General features: G+C 40.3%; 1 protein-coding gene across 4 annotated transcripts in view; it reads right to left on the bottom strand.

The window, feature by feature from the left end:
* SPHK2 (sphingosine kinase 2) overlaps nt 1–16,549 on the bottom strand; it is a 33,481-nt gene extending 16,932 nt beyond the window's left edge. The window contains exons 1-2 of one of the 4 annotated variants that reach the window (XM_087918015.1): nt 16,344–16,549; nt 14,809–15,333 (exon numbers count right to left, since the gene is read on the bottom strand). The gene's annotated coding sequence lies outside the window, so the exon portion shown is untranslated. Of the gene's footprint in view, nt 1–14,808; nt 15,490–16,307 lie in introns of all 4 variants that reach the window. The other 3 variants (XM_087918016.1, XM_026712027.2, XM_087918017.1) reach the window with 3 other exon arrangements.
* Nucleotides 16,550–16,641: the final 92 nt, after the last annotated feature.

The raw sequence follows: 16,641 nt of genomic DNA on the forward strand, positions 1-16,641 counted from the left end.
AGTCCAGGGTTGACTCTTATCTACTGCAAATTTGCCTTGACAATTAGTAGTTCAGATTCTTCTTGAGACAGCAAGGAATAAACTTGTACTCATTTGAACAACCTTGGTTCCTAATTTCTTGCACCTGATACAATTAGTAATCTTTACAGTGTCTTTCTCTTGCTCAGTTTTGTGTTTCACTCAGTGAACATTTCAGCTAAAGACTAATCAATGGAACAGAAGTCAGTTGCTAAATGAAGAGTGGATGTATTTGCTAAATGAGGAGTGGGTGAATTTGCTAAATATTGGTAAATGAGGAGTGGATGTGAAAATTTAATATTTTTTCCTCAGTAATCTGGTACACAGACCTGTCTAAATAATAATATAGGTTTTTTTTTTCTGTCTAGGAAGCTACATCTGGCAGGCCTTAGGCGATGGACCTTTTTTGCTTGTGGCATCCGCATTGTGGAATATTCTACCTCATAAAGTGAGGATAGCCTCACCATTGCTTCTGAAGGTCCCTCAAGACCTGTTTATGCCAGCAGACCTGAGGATCCTGCAGGACAGGTGAATTGTGGGGGGCTGTTTTTATAGCTTTTAAATCTTCTGGTAATTGTTAACAATACTGATTTTAGATACTTGTTTAGTTTTGTTATAACCTGCCCAGAGCCACTTACTTATAACATGGGCAGTTATATAAATTAGACAAATAAAAAAAATGTAACAGCAATTTCTTGCTGCCTTTATCAGAGTTAATTTTGGAATTTCTTCTCCTAGATGGGATGGTTGTTTGTATGATTGCAGAGTCTCATCATGCATATTAGTTTGGTTAAAAAATTTTTTTAAAAAAGTTTATTTAAGAAGTAGATCTGGACTTCAGATATCTTGAATTTTGAAGACAATACTGATGGAAACTAGGTACCATAGAGAACTCTTCTAAATGCAAGGGCAGTTTATTACCTTTTACATGATTTAGAGATTGGCATTTGTATGGAGAACTTGCTGATCTAGGCCATGCCATGTTAGCAAAAGGTCAAACATTGCTTCCATAATCATTAATCAAATATATAATCAAATTTTATAGAGATATGAATTTTCAAAAGCACAAATATACATGTTAGGCAATTACATATTGGTATTTGCCAATATTTTATATAATCAGATTTTGAAGATCGTAGAGATAATTATTTATTCAACTTTAGTCACTGCCCACAGCTGAGATTTAATGGGTATAAATCTGTACTAAAACCTCCAAAGTATAACTGATCAAATAAAAGATAAATCCAAAAATAACATCACAAAAGAACATGAAAAATGTAAGTTCTAATACCAGCAAGAAATAAATAACTAGATAGATGTATTCAAATGTCAAAAGCCCTCTTGAACAATTCTGATTTTAATACTTTCCTAAAATCATACAGTTTAACCCTCTGGTCAGTCAGGACTGGACTGTCTTAGAATACATGGCAGATGCCCATCCTATTTCTATAGTGGTACCTAAAACTGGTTTAATTAGGGCAACCATGACTTGTGGATTTCAACTCTCAGAATTACCTAGCCAGCCATGAGGAATTCTGTGAGTGAAAGCTAAAGTCCACACATCTTAAAGTTGCCAAGGTTGAAAAACATGATTCTGGATGGAAGCTGATCCCAATTTTATCTATTTTATCATGCTGTCTTAAGTGCAACAACCTGGCACAATTCCAACTTAATTAAATGCCCCATGCTCTGTAATGCACTGACAGCAAGCAAGGACATTTGCAGAATGCCACAAAGCATGGCATCTCATCATTTCCCCAAATTCCTGTCAGATGAGCCTCAGAGAAGGGCAAAGGTTTTCTAGGAGGATGCTGGTTTGTGGAAGAAACTCTTCCCAATATTTATTTTAGATGCACACAATGTAACAATAGAGGTGAGAACTGAACAGGCATTTAAGTCTTTCAGAAGCAAGTTTGGTTGGTGCTTGAAACAGAGGGCAGGGCCAAGGCAAAGAAATGGGTGGGGCCATATAGAAAAATCTGACCTCCCAGCAATTATTGATATTAAACAAAATAATTATACATTGTAATTATAATAAATTTCCCCATTTCTAGGGTTAGGCAATCACTTCTGTAGTGATATAGCTTGAAACCCCATAATTTGAAATGCAATTCTGTTTGCTTTCACACAGGAAAAATGCCACACGGACTAGATACATTGTGCTCTACTTTGACTTTCATCAGAGTTGAAGTGGAACAAACCTTTATCCGAGAAGCGGCCAAGTGAAATCCACCCTCTCCTTTTTACATGGCACCCTTCTGCTGTTTTTTTAAGGTGTGACCTTACCCAATTTCCCACCTTCCAGATATACAGGCAGTCCAGGACTATGATCGCAATTGAGCCTAATTGCTAAATGAGACATGTCTTAAGTGAGTTTTGCCCCATTTTATGATCTTTTGTGCTATAGTCATTAAGAGGGCTCCTTGATGCTCGATGAGCTTGGTTTTTCTTGCAGATATTTCATTACTGAAACTAGGACAATATCATCTAGTTTGGCTAATGAAACATCTGCAAAAAAAAAAAAACACAGCCAAGCTCAGAGAGCATCAGGATTCTTCATTTAAACTCTGAGAGAGAGAGATATTCTCCTTTATTAATACAGTTAAGCAAATAACTGCAACTGTTAAGTTTAATAATGTTGTTAAGTGAATCTGAATTCCCATTGACTTTGTTTGTCAGAAGGTAACAACCCAGGACACTGTAACCTTCATGAATATAAATCAAATGTCAAGCATCTGAATTTTGATCATGTGACCATGGAGATGCTGCAACGATTGTAAGTGTGAAAAATGGCCATAAATCATTTTTTCAGTGTTGTTATAACTTTGAACCATCACTAAACAAACTGTTGCAAGTCGAGGACTACCTGTATTGGACCTACTCTCAATCATTCCTAGTCTGGTTCTAATGCCAGAAAGCCAAGCAGGAAAAACTTAAAGCAAAACTGGGCGCAGAGATGTAATACAGGTAGTCTTTGACATACAGCTATTCATTTAGTGAGGGTTCATATCAGGGGTGGGATTCAAATTTTTTAACAACTGGTTCTGTGGGCATGGCTTAGTTGGTGGGCGTAGCTTGGTGGTCATGTGACTGGGTGGACATGGCTTGGTGGTCATGTTATTGGCTGGGCATGGCCAACTCAATATCACTCACATCGAGGCACGCATCTCCTCGCCTGGCCTCTCATGACTGTGGGGATGCTGTAACAGTCATAAGTGTGAAAAATGGTCATAAGTCACTTTTTTCAGTGCCATTGTAACTTTGAATGGTCACTCCACACAAGCAAAGAACTAGCAAAGGAGGGGAAAAAAACTCCAGAGAAGTTCCAAAGACAGGAAGTCTAGTCCTGCCAAGAACGTGATAAGGGTTAATGGAGAGGCAGTTTCTGTAAGCAACACCAGAATGTTTCCTTCCTGCCTTCCTTACAGGATTAGGCCAGTAATTCCTTCTAACAACTGGTTCTCCGAACTGCTTAGAATGTTAACAATCAGTTCTAGTGAATAGGTGCAAACTGGTAGAATCCCACCCCTGGTTCATATTCATGAAGGTTACAGTGTCCTGGGGTCATCTTGTTACCTTCTGAGAATCAGTGACTTATGACCATTTATTACACTTACAACCATTACAGCATCCCCCGATCATATGATCAAAACTTGGCAGCTAGCATGTATTTATGACCGATGCAGTGTCCTGGGGTCATTTGACCACCTTTTGCAATCTTCTGACAAGCAAAGTCAATGGAGAAGCCAGATTCACTTAACAACTATATAACTAATTTAACAACTGTAAGGGAAGAAAGGTCATAAAATGGGGCAAAACTCACATAACAATTGTCTTGCTTAACAATAGAAATTTGGGGCTCAGCTCTGGTCGTAAGTTGAGGATTACCTGTATTGAGAGGAAGCGATATTGTCCTCTCCTCTCTTGGCCTGCTTTGTTGGGTGAAGGTCACTCTTGCACAGTGGAAGTCTCCAAGCTTTGAAAAGTGAATGTGTCCCCATAAAATACAAGAGGACGCCTGTTTAGTTTCTCCTTTACAGTTGCTGTGAGAAAGAGCCGCAACCCAGAAAGCAGCACTCCCTGCACTGAAAGACTGGTGACTCTGCAAATGAGAGTCTGGCTCCAATCTGAAAGGCTCCTGTGGAGTTTCTCACCATTAAACTGCAATGCCAGCAGCACTGTGTGGGATGCAGAAAACATAACACTCTCAGGATTAGGATTCTATGATGGAATCTTGGCTTATGTCACTCTGCATAATGCATCTGTGTCTTTTGATGTCTCCCAGGTAATCATGGACTCTTGTATAGCAGTTGGGCAGTGTAGTGCAACTTCCCAAAGGAAGAACAAGCTGTTCCTGTGTTTGTTTACAGGTTGTCCTTGTCTTAGCTAAGTTCCAGTGATTACCTCCTCCTCAGCCACATGATCCCAGGCACTTGGCCACATTTATGGCCATTTACAGCATTCTTTGGCCATGTGACTGCATTGTACAAAGGTTTGCTGAAAACTGGCATTTATTTCCACTTTTCAGCAACATGGCCCATAGTGAACAATTGTTTTAATGAGTGCAGCAAGAAAAGGTAGTGAAATCAGATCAATCATGTGAGTGATCTGATTTACAACTGTCATGATTTAAAACTGTGATGCGAAAGCACCATTATACTCATAAGTTGAGGACTATCTGTATTATTACCATTAGTTATACTTTGATCCCCCTTTTTCAAGACCCTGAATTTCTACAGTAGAGAGGAAAGGAAATACAGGTTAAATCCTCAATTTATGATCCCAAATGAGCCTGGCTGCTAAGTGAGAAATTCGTTAAATGAGTTCTGTCCCATTTTACAACTTGTCTTGCCACATGTGTTAAGTGAATCACTGTAGTTGTTAAATTAGTAACATGGTTATTAAGTGAATCTGGCTTCCCCATTGACTTTGCTTGTCAGAAGAGTTGCAAAAGGGGATTACATGACCCTGGGACACAGCAACAGTCATAAGTATGAGCCAGTTGTCAAGCATCCAGATATAAATCATGGGGATGCTGCAATGGTCATAAATGTGAAGAATGGTCATGTCACTTTTTTCAATGCCATTGTCATTCTGAATGGTCACTAAATGAACTAGAGGACTACCTGTACATCAACAGAAATCACAATCTAAGTAGCAAATAACTCCTTTTAACTGCCCTCCAGAAGGAAGCCAGGAGAAAACAGTGTTATGGAGCAGGAGGAATTGTCCCATTGCAAAAATTGGACTGCCACTTGTCAGAAATGGTGTAGGGTTTCCTGCTTGGGCAAGGGGTTGGACTAGATGACCCACAGGTCCCTTCTAACTCTGTTAATCTGTATAAAAAAGGACCCACATTTTCCCTATCTGGGGACCATTTCTGACAAAGGATTCTGGACACTGCTTTGAGGGAGATGGGAAGACCTGAAAAACAGGGGTGAGATTCAAATTTTTTAATCAATTGTTCTGTGGGCATGGTTTAGTTGGTGGGCGTGGCTTGGTGGTCATGTTATTGGCTGGGCATGGCCAACTCAATATCACTCACATCGAGGCACGCATCTCCTCGCCTGGCCTCTCATGACTGTGGGGATGCTGCAACAGTCATAAGTGTGAAAAACGGTCATAAGTCACTTTTTCAGTGCCATTGTAACTTTGAATAGTCACTCCACACAAGCAAAGTGCCAGCAAAGGAGGGGAAAAAAGTTCCTGAGACAGGAAGTCTAGTCCTGCCACAAATGTAATAAGGGTTAACGGAGAGGTAGTTTCTGTAAGCAACACCAGAATGTTTCCTTCCTGCCTTCCTTACAGGATTAGGCCAATAATTCCTTCTAACAACCGGTTCTCTGAACTGCTTAGAATGTTAACAACTGGGTCTAGTGAATCGGTGTGAACTGGTAGAATCCCATCCCTGCTGAGGAATCACTAACAAGGAATAAAATGCTCCTGAATACATTTGTAGCTTTTTTGAGCAATAAACCCCATAGCAATAGTACTTATATACCACTTCACAGTGCTTTATGCACTCTCTAAGTGGTTAGTAGAGTCAGTATATTGCCTCCCAAAATCTGGGTCCTCATTTTATCAATCTCGGAGGGATGGAAGGCTGAGTCAACCTTGAGCCAATCAGGATCGAACTGCTGGCAGTCAGCAGAATTAGCCTGCAATACTGCATTGTGCCATCATGGCTCTGTTGTGGTATTATTTAATTCAAAAAATTATTTAGTATTTAATTCAAGATTTATTTCATATATTTGTAGGGCCTTTAAAGGCAATGCAACCTCAAAAGATGGTTCACACAACATTACTAGAATTAAGACATAGGGCAATATCCTAAAATACAAAGTCAATAGAAAAGAACTGGACTCAAACTTCCAGATAATGTTCACCAGTGATTCATGCAGGTGTTGAAAAGCTAATAGAAATCTGAAGGGATTCCCAGAAGCCTGGTTCTGACTGAATGAGCTTTATTTTTATTGATCACATTAACATGGCATCTAAGAAGAAGTGACTCTGGGTGGCTTTATCACAAAATATAAGAAATATGTGGGGTGAGGTGAAGGGTAAGAGCAGAAATAACCTGGATCAAATGAGGGTAAAATCCCACAGTAGAAACAAGGATGAGAGAATTCACTAATATATGAGATAGATTCATTACATGCAAAGCAAGATAGTTCAAGCTGTGATTTGCTATAACTGTAATGATTATGGCTTACAGCTCATGAAAACCCCAAATCCACAATCTCAGAAAATTAGAATATTGTGAAAAGGTTCAATATGCTAGGCTCAAAGTCTCCCACTCTAATCAGCTAATTAAGCCATAACACCCGCAAAGGGCTTCTGAGCCTTTAAATGGTCTCTCAATCTGGTTCAGTAGGAATCACAATCATGAGACAGACTGCTGACCTGACAGTTGTTCAGAAAACCATCATTGACACCCTCCATAAGGAGGGAACGCCTCAAAAGGTAATTGCAGAAGAAGTTGGATGTTCCCAAAGTGCTGTGGAAGGGAAAAGTGTGGAAGAAAAAGGTGCACAAGCAGCAGGGATGACCGCAGCCTAGAGAGGATTGTCAGGAAAAGGCCATTCAAAAGTGTTGGGGACTTTCACAAGGAGTGGACTGAGGCTGGAGTCAGTGCATCAAGAGCCACCACACACAGACAGAGCCTGGACATGGGCTACAAATGTCGTATTCCTCTTGTCAAGCCGCTCCTGAACGACAAACGTCAGAAGCGTCTTACTTGGGCTAAAAAAACCCAGAACTGGTCTGTTGCTCAGTGGTCCAAAGTCCTCTTTTCTGATGAGAGCAACTTTTGCATCTCATTTGAAAACCAAGGACCCAGAGTCTGGAGGAAGAATGGAGAGGCCCACACTGCAAGATGCTTGAAGTCCAGTGTGACGTTTCCACAGTCTGTGTTGATTTGGGGAGCCATGTCATCTGCTGGGTGTTAGTCCACTGTTCTTCATTAAGTCCAGGGTCAATGCAGCTAACTATTAGATTTTGGAGCACTTCATGCTTCCTTCCACAGACGAGCTTTGTGGGGATGCTGATTTCATTTTCCAGCAGGACTTGGCACCTGCCCACACTGCCAAAAGCACCAAAAACTGTTTCAGTGACCGTGGGATTACTGTGCTTGATTGGCCAGCAAACTCGCCTGACCTGAACCCCATAGAGAATCCATGGGGCATTGCCAAGAGAAAGATGAGAGTCATGAGACCGAACAATGCAGAAGAGCTGAAGGCCATAACACCCCAGCAGTGCCACAGACTGATAGCTTCCATAACACGCTGCACTGAGGCAGTAATTGCTGCAAAAGAGGCCCAAACCAAGTACCGAGTACATATGCATGCTTATACTTTTCAGAGGTCCGATATTGTTCTATGTACAATCCTTGTTTTGTTGATTGCATATAATATTCTATTTTTCTGAGATTGTGGATTTGGGGTTTTCATGAGCTGTAAGGCATAATCATCTCAATTATGACACATCACGGCTTGAACTATCTCTCTTTGCATGCAATGAGTCTATCTCATATATTAGTTTCACCTTTTAAGCTGCATTATTGAAATAAATGAACTTTTGCACGATATTCTAATTTTTTGAGTTTCACCTGTATTTTCTGCAATAATTCAATTCCTTGACTGAACATTCCTTATCATGGTATCTAACTAAACAAATCTGTTACCTGTTACAGAACACATTGAACTCACAAATCCTACTAAACTTACACTGGCATGCCCAAAGAATGACACTGAAACTAGCTAAGCAATTTTCATGCAACACAACTTTTTGTTAGTCTCCCACAAAGTCAGGAGACATGCTTCAAGATGCTTAATTCCTATACAGGTAGTTTTTTCTTCTTCTTAGAACTGTTCATTTAATGACCATTGGAAGTTACACTAGTACTGAAAAAAGTGACATGATCATTTTTCACACTTATGACTTTTGCAGCATCTCCATGGACATGTAATGAAATTCGGCCTCTTGGCAACTGACTCATTTATGACAGTTGCATACATATCACTTTTTGTGACTTTCTGACAGGCAAAGTCAATGGAGAAGCCGGATTCCCTTAACAATTATGTTGCCAAGTTAACAACTGTAGTGATTCATTTAATAACTATGGCAAGAAAGGTCCTAAAACTCACTTAACAACTGTCTTGCTACGCAACAGAAATTTTGGGCTTAATTATGATTGTGAGTCGAGGTCTATCTGTACTTTTACACCTTTACACCCTCCTCAATAGACCAGCGATTTCATTTAATGAAATGCAATTCCTATTCAGAAAAATATGTGGTTCCCCCATTTTCCACTTTATATGATGAGCACAACCAAACAATTTCCACTTCTGGTTTCTTTTCCCAAATGCCCGCTTTTTATAAATTAGCATCACCATTTCTTGCCTAGGCTGATAGGCCAATGGGGTCTGGATACACTGCAGCCCAAATGTCACTATCCCTGAACCCTACTAGAAACTCTCTCAGGTCACAATATGCAAAGCAAGAGCAAAGCGTTTTATAGATCGATACCTAGTGATTCTTCCAAGGACAGAAGATGCACAACAGATGCAAACCCTTCAAAAGTTGGCAGCAACTAGTAGCTCTTAATATGACAGAAATGGAAACTCTCCTGGAGACTATGAGGAGAATTCCATCAATAAATGTATAGGATTGAGTGCAATCAATTTGATCACCCTCAAGTAACTGAATTATCCCATGTATTATACAGAGACTATTTAATTATACTGATCCCCATAGACAATATGATTAAATACAATTGAAAATAAATGCTGTTTCTTCTTTATGCTGACAACGCCCACGTCTTTCCTGCTGGTCTCTGTTATTTCTCCGCATGCCATACAAAGATCAACAACAATCCTTGTGTTGTGTGTTTTGGAGACTAGAGAAAGGAGGTACCAACGTGCCCTTCCACCAACGTTCTGCTTTATGCTCCATAAGTACAGGTAGTCCTTATTTTAATGACCATTCATTCAGTGACTGCTCGAAGTTATGATGATACTGAACAACTTGTAGTTATGAACAGTCTTCAAAATGTTCCAACAGATCCAGTGGACACATAATCGCAATCTGGGCACTTGGCAACTGGCTTGGACTTATGACAGTTGCAGCACCCCACAATCAAAGGATTGCCATTTGTGCAATCATCCGCCTCAGCCAATCAATGGAAGAAGCCAGTAGGAAAAGTCACAAGTTGTTCCAATTGGTTGCTCGCACTCTCCCAAACCAGATAGGACTTGCTTAATGATCTGCAATTCTTAATAACTGCAACAGGGAATGCCAGAATTGCTGTCGCTAAGCAATGCGGTCACACAATGTTGTGCTTTACAACTGCATTGCTAAGCGATGGAAATGTCAGTCCCATTATACCCAAGGAGATCAGAGGCAACAGTCCTGTGTTTTAAGCCGGGGGTCTCCAAACTTGGCAACTTTTAAGACTTGTGGATTTCAACTCCCAGAATTCCTCAGCTGGCCAGCTGTCTAAGGAATTCTGGGAGTTGTAGTCCACAAGCCTTAAAAGTTGCCAAGCTTGGAGATCACTGTTCTAGTCTTTGGGGGATAGTTTCCAGTATACGGTATACCAGTTGTGCCATGTTGAGGATCTACACCATCCCTTAGGCTTTACCATGATGATGGGAGCCCATGTGGAGACCTATTAGTAGTCTCTCTGTGTGTGCATGCCTGTGTTTGTATGTGTATATACACAATGGAGAGTATCAGGATAGAAATGGTTCTCCAATGACTTCTCTCCTATATACTGGAGCTTTGGTGGCAGAATGTTACATACAATATTCTAAGTATTGCTAGCATAACAGGGTTTTCCATCACTATAATGCTATAATTATAAGGCTGAGTTATTTGGAACTTTGTAAATAATGATTTGTAGGCCTTTTTTTCTTTCAGGGTGCACAGGTATTTCAAGGTAGCTTTCCATCCAGACACTGGCAAGTTTCAACAAAGTTGTGTCATCATGAAATTCAGTCTATATTCTTGACATATAAAATGTGTCTACCAATATACTTTCTTTTGTATGCAATACTGTACAGATTTTAGCTCAGAGGGACACCTGCCTTCAGGATTCATTTGTGTTTTGATTACATGTACAGAAAAAATTCCAACTGACTGTTAAAGGGCTGCTTTTTCTCCTCACACTTATCTTCCTTACACCTTTTCCAACTTGACTGAGTAGCTGAAATTCTTCATTTTTTAAAAACTTCAGTTGAAAAACATACCATTGGTACAAAAGCAGAAGCGACAGATTTACTGTCAACAGAAATGATATTACGAAAGAGCCTGTAGGTTGAATTCCTAGCGTAATACAACCCTTTAGATTTTAGCCTGTCCACAAAATATTCTGGATGAGGAGAACAGAACAACATTGTCTAACCAAACAAGTCTAAGAATCTGGGGAGTGAATAAAATTCATAAGTTAAACAATAAAAGTTGTTTAGCATCATTTGAAGGAAGTACTCAAAGCACAAATTCTATATCACACAGTAAGGAGGAAATCTGCATAGTGTGTTTTTTTCCCTGCCAGGCCACGCTTCTTCCACAAAACCACTGACCACGCCATAAAAGCATCATATAAACCTTCTAGCAGTAAATGCATTAGCCACCCGTCAGCAATGGGTAATGTGTCATATAGAAATTTCTGACCACTTCTCAACTAAAATGAATGGGGGTGGACGATGTGCTTTCAGACAAATTCCCTTTTAATACTGGCCCTCCTATGCAGTGTTCAGCATTTCCTCTGCAGTTTTTTAATTGCTGGTACAGCTGTCTGTGTTTAATGCATTATCATCACGATCCTTTAGAAAGCCTGCTCCTTCTCCTGGTACCAAACTCTGAAAGCAAACACTTGTATTCTAAGAGGGCATATAGTTCTGTACAAAAAGTATGGCATCTTATGGAGCAGCAATTATTTTGATTTGGTTCTTGAGAATTCTTCTTGCAGTCAGCTGATTCCTGACTTCTTTGTGGAATGTGTAAAGCGAGATGCGAAAGGAGGCGAGATTGCTGTATTTTTATGTTCTTCGTCCTTTAAAAAAAGGTCACCCACTAGTTTCAGCTAGCGCTAAATCAGGCACTGCTAGGCTAAACCGCATGTTGTGAACTGTGAAGTCTTGGAGAACATTTGAACTTGGCATGAACAGGCTTTGATTAGACAGAGATGGGCAACTGTGGCCCCTTTACAATCTGTGGACTTCAACTCCAAGAATTCCTGAGCCAGCCATGCTACCTCAGGGATTCTGGGAGTTGAAGTCCACAGGTCATAAAAGGCCACAGTTGTCCACCCCTGGTTTAGAGGTTAGAAACTCAGCCATTTGGGGGCAACAATTGTCTATGGAGATTCTCAGTCATCCAGGTCATAGCTATCTCAAAGGTGCTTTTTTTTCAAAAGGCAACTGAGCTGTTTTTTTCCTTGAGAAAGAAATAGTTTTGCTTCTCATCCAAAAAGCTTCATCAGTTGTGACTGGATGGTGGTGGTGGTGGAAGGTTAGGTTCTGGTGGAAAAGGGATGGAAGGATATTTCTCTGCAGCCATCTGGTTGTTAGCACTCTCTCTGAGAGCCATTGAGGCCACCTTTGGTGGGGGGGTTATTCCGTTTGATAAAAGGTATTTAAAGCATGCAATCTTCTCTTGGAGTTAGAAGCTTTTAAATCTTTTCCTTGAACTTTCATAATATCTGATGCACAGCTCTAACTCATGTAATCATTCAACTATTAGTATTAGCCCTCATCAATACTTCTATTCTGTAGCCCAGGGATGTCAAACTGGCGGCCTGCGGGCCGGATATGTCATGTGAAAGCCTTGCCCACCCCAACCCCACGAAGGGGAAAAACATCATGAAATGTCACGTGACAGCAACATGATGGAGTGAGTTAGACATCCATGCTGTAGCCAACACTCATGCTTTCATAACTTTTAATTTTATGTGCCATTTATGGATAGTCCTAGACTTACACCACAATTAAGTCTGCCAATTACACTCATCATGGTTGTAAAGCCATCATATGGCCAACACAACTTTACAATCCTAACTTTCCACTCCATCTGGAGCCACTCTCTGGGGTCCTGAGCCCGACTACACACCTGACCCCTTTGGGGGTCTTCCACGGTTGAAGCCATCTTTTGGTGCTTCAGAGTTGCCATGTACTCTGGGGGTCGGGTAAAGTAGATAGACTTTCTGTAGATAAAACAAGCCTTTCCATGGGAACCAAGGTCATCCCAGCATGTGACAGTTGAAGGGGAGAGGACTGTTTTAATTGCACGATGTGATTTGGGACACTTGGAGAGGGGAACAGTTACTCTTTTAATTATGCTATTAACCCAAGAAACTTCAGAGTTAGTTTTGACTGGCCGTGCAGACATGATGCATCTAATAAACATGTTCTTTGAGAGGCTTGCCTGCCTTGGAGTTCTGATTTATTTGGGTGCATTACTCGGAACCTTGATACATGATTGTTAAACAAATCCATCATTTGCTATGGGGTGTTTTTGCTGAAAACCAGAAGTAAATGTTGGATTTTATTAAAAACATAGTAAATTCCAGTCACATGATTGTAGGATACCACAATTGGCCAAAAATGTGGACTAGTTGCCAAGTGTTCGAAATGTGGTCATAGGGACAGCAGCCATTGGAACTGGACTGTGTGTGTCTTTTGGGAGATCATGTTTAACTTCAAATGTTTGCTGACTGACCCGTCAAAAATCAAGGACTCTCTCTCTTCTATTTGACTGTCCTGTCCCTCTGCTACACATTAAATAAGCTGTTTTATGTGGTGCTGATAAACAAGAATACTCAGTGAAGAATCACCATCATTCTGATATTACTTAATTGAACACAATACATTCTGTATTCTTTAAAGTTGCTGTGCTGATTGAAAATTACAGAACTGAATTCAACACATTTGAATTCAGAGCTGCAGTTTGTAAGCAAGTTGTTCAACATAAACAGATCTTCTTCCATTTTCCATTTACATGAATTGCAAGTTAAACACATTTGAGTGTGGAATGTGTGGGCATTGCAACATTTGACTGTATACTTCCCAGGACATTTATGTTTACATTTTAAACAGAAAATTCATTAAGTTGGCAAAACATGTCTTTAGGCTGTTTATATAAAAGGAAAAACAGAGGGCACATATTGTGCATAAGCCCCCAATCATGCCTACCGCCCCTGTCTTATTGTCCCCAATTATTAGTTCCTATTCCTTATATTTAAACTTATGTTTATTCTTATTTCTATTGTATTGTAAGCTTTTGACAAAATAAATAAGTAAATAAATAAAATATATCCTCTTACTTCTAGCAGACAATAATAAGAATGGAAGAATGGAAGAATGGACAATAATAAGAATGGAAAAACGCAATTGCAGAGAAACATGACAATTTCAGCAGTCAAAACTGCTCAATGGGAAGACAGGTCTAATACAATGCAATCTGAGGAAGGTTCAGCTTCACTACCTCTGATTTCTGATGGGAGTTGCCTTCCATTATATAAAGGCAGGTCAACACAGCAATAATTTTATTCAAATATGAGAAAAGCCACAACTTGCTTCCATCTCAATTACCAAACATTTCAAAAGCTAGTAACACCCTGGAATGCAAGTTTGCATCTTCTGCGGGCAATCCAACATCAGGGATTTGTAGATTGGGAGATTAATCTACTTTGTAATCCCTGAAATTTGAAAGTAAGATTATGATATTATGAAAATATTGATAATTAATAATCTTGTGGCAAGTATGATGTAAAGATAATTTAGAAAGAAACTGAAGGAAAGAGTTAGCAAAATGTTCTAAGACAACAGAAATAGATTTATATACTCTAGGTCATTAGAACTTGTACTGATTAATTTTGACTTCTTTAACTAAAGATTGACACATCTGCTGGCAGGCATATTCCAAGATGATGTTCAGTTTTTCAGATATCTCATAAAATTGTGTGGCAGGCCTGCACAACAATACTGTATTATTTAAATTTATATGCCACTCATCTCACTCCTGAGCTACCCTGAGGGCTCTCCTACATTTAAAAAAAAAACATACTTTTATTCTTTATCATTTAGAAAATCCTATCAGGATAAGAACCTGTTTATGAACTCTCGCCCAATAAGCTTTAATTAAAAAAAAAAGACTGATAAACACACAAACATACATAAGACTTGCAATTCACAACAACAGTTTTAAGGAACGCCACCACATAGGAACAGATAGTATCTGCCATCTCTCCAGGTGAGAGGCAATACTTCCCAATACAAAGCACCCCCTTACCTGTTTCACTGGAAATTGGAATCTCCAGAACTAGGCACTTGATGGCAGCTGCCCATTTTTCAGCCAGAGCCTGGTTGTCCTTGTAGCGCTCTGCTCCGTCCACTTGAAAAGTTTTTGCAATCCGTTGCCGGGCCCGTCCTGAGCCCACTGCTACCTTTTTCTTCTTCAGTGGGTAGGCATAGATGCAGAAGAATGCTGACTGGTTTGCTACCGTGTGGCTGCGCAGTGTGTGGCAACCCACCACATCTATCAGCCGTATCACAGTCCGTTGATCAGTGTCCGGCTTGGGTACCTAGACGCTGGATATGCAATTCAGTCCGGGTGAGGCTGAGGGCATAGCGGATCCCCTTAGGGGGGTAGGCTCCAAACTCTCCATGGAGGATGGCCTCGGAACCTTCTCGACAAGTCTTCAGTACCAGGTTCATCTTGTCATGGAACCCCAGCTTTACTGTTGTGCTTTATATATGTCAAACAGCTGGTTCCAGCCACTACTTAACCTCCTTTTTCACCACTCCTCCCAGCACCCTAGATTTGAGAAGCAGGATTTAAAAACTTCCCATTAGTGCAGATTTTCTTTAGGTCAGCTGGGCAGCCAATGCAACTTTCTTTCATCAAGAAACTTCCTTCCTCACTAGCGCTTAAGCATTTTCCAGAGTTAATTGCTTTTATTGAGCAAGAAATCTTTGTGTCAAGGAAATGAAACAAGAGGAAAAATACAGGTATGTACGTAACTCAACTTTTGTGAAAAATGTCATCCAAATTCTAGAGGAATGAACACAGACCTGTCTGACTCATTACAGGTTTGGTATAACGCTAGAGTTAGTAAGTTTGAAAAGAGGCTTTTCTTAGCAAAACAGGTGCTTCGTCAAAAACATATGTAGAAAATCTTGTTTTGGCATGATTTTACCTTTAGATAAGATATTTAAATATTAACTAGGAAGTTGCCCAACTTGTAAGAATCTGATGAAACCAGCTGATCACAAAAACAAACCATTTTTAGTAAACTCTTTCTCTTTCCTTTAAGATTTTTTTTAGAAGTCTGCTTCCCCAAAATTCAGACAAGGGAGAAGGAAAGAACAATTAAAGAATAAGAAAAGTTAAACAAAATATTGATCTATTTAGGAGACACTCAGGAATGAAAAAAGAAGGAATACAAAGAATAAATGTTGGGTTTGGAAAGAGAATGCAGGGACATCAACTAGCGGCAAGCGGAAATAAAGTACTTTTATTAAGGCACCCCGTTTGCCGGTTTAGCCCAGCTGTTTCCAATCCCTAGGTTTAGAAAAAAACCCAGCTTCTCACAAATGTTTGCAAGAGTGTCATAAAAGGGGAGACCAGGGAAATCGTTTTACAAAGCTATTTAGCAAAAAAAAAAAAAACCTTGAGGAGAGCACCAGAGGTGGCCATTGTTATAACACACACACACAAATATACATTTATGCTGCGAGGGGGAAGGACGTTTGAGATATATCCCCCAGAAAGGACTATTCCCCTCTCACCGGGCACGCTTTCTCCAAAAAGCCAGATGACCTTACGAAGGAATCCGTGGGGAGGAGAAGCTCCCGGGCTCTTCTCAAGGTCTCCCTACCCCTGACAACGTCCAGTCTTCAGGACCTCTCCCACACTTCTTTTCACGCCATCCCCCTTTGCTCTTCTTCCCGCTTCCCAAGCCCAGTTCTCGCCTCTGCGCTGAGCTGTACATTGCTTCGCATGCTACGCCGGGAAGTGTTCTTTTCTACCTGGGGAAGGATGAGCAATGGGGGTGAGGAAAGGTTCCTCCTGCCCTATCAGAGGTCAGCAAACCGTAGCAGTCCCGCCCTCAACGCCCCCCTC

Source organism: Pseudonaja textilis, chromosome Z (assembly GCF_049901715.1).
Source record: "Pseudonaja textilis isolate UNSWEBS1 chromosome Z, rPseTex1.2, whole genome shotgun sequence".
NCBI lineage: Eukaryota > Metazoa > Chordata > Lepidosauria > Squamata > Elapidae > Pseudonaja > Pseudonaja textilis.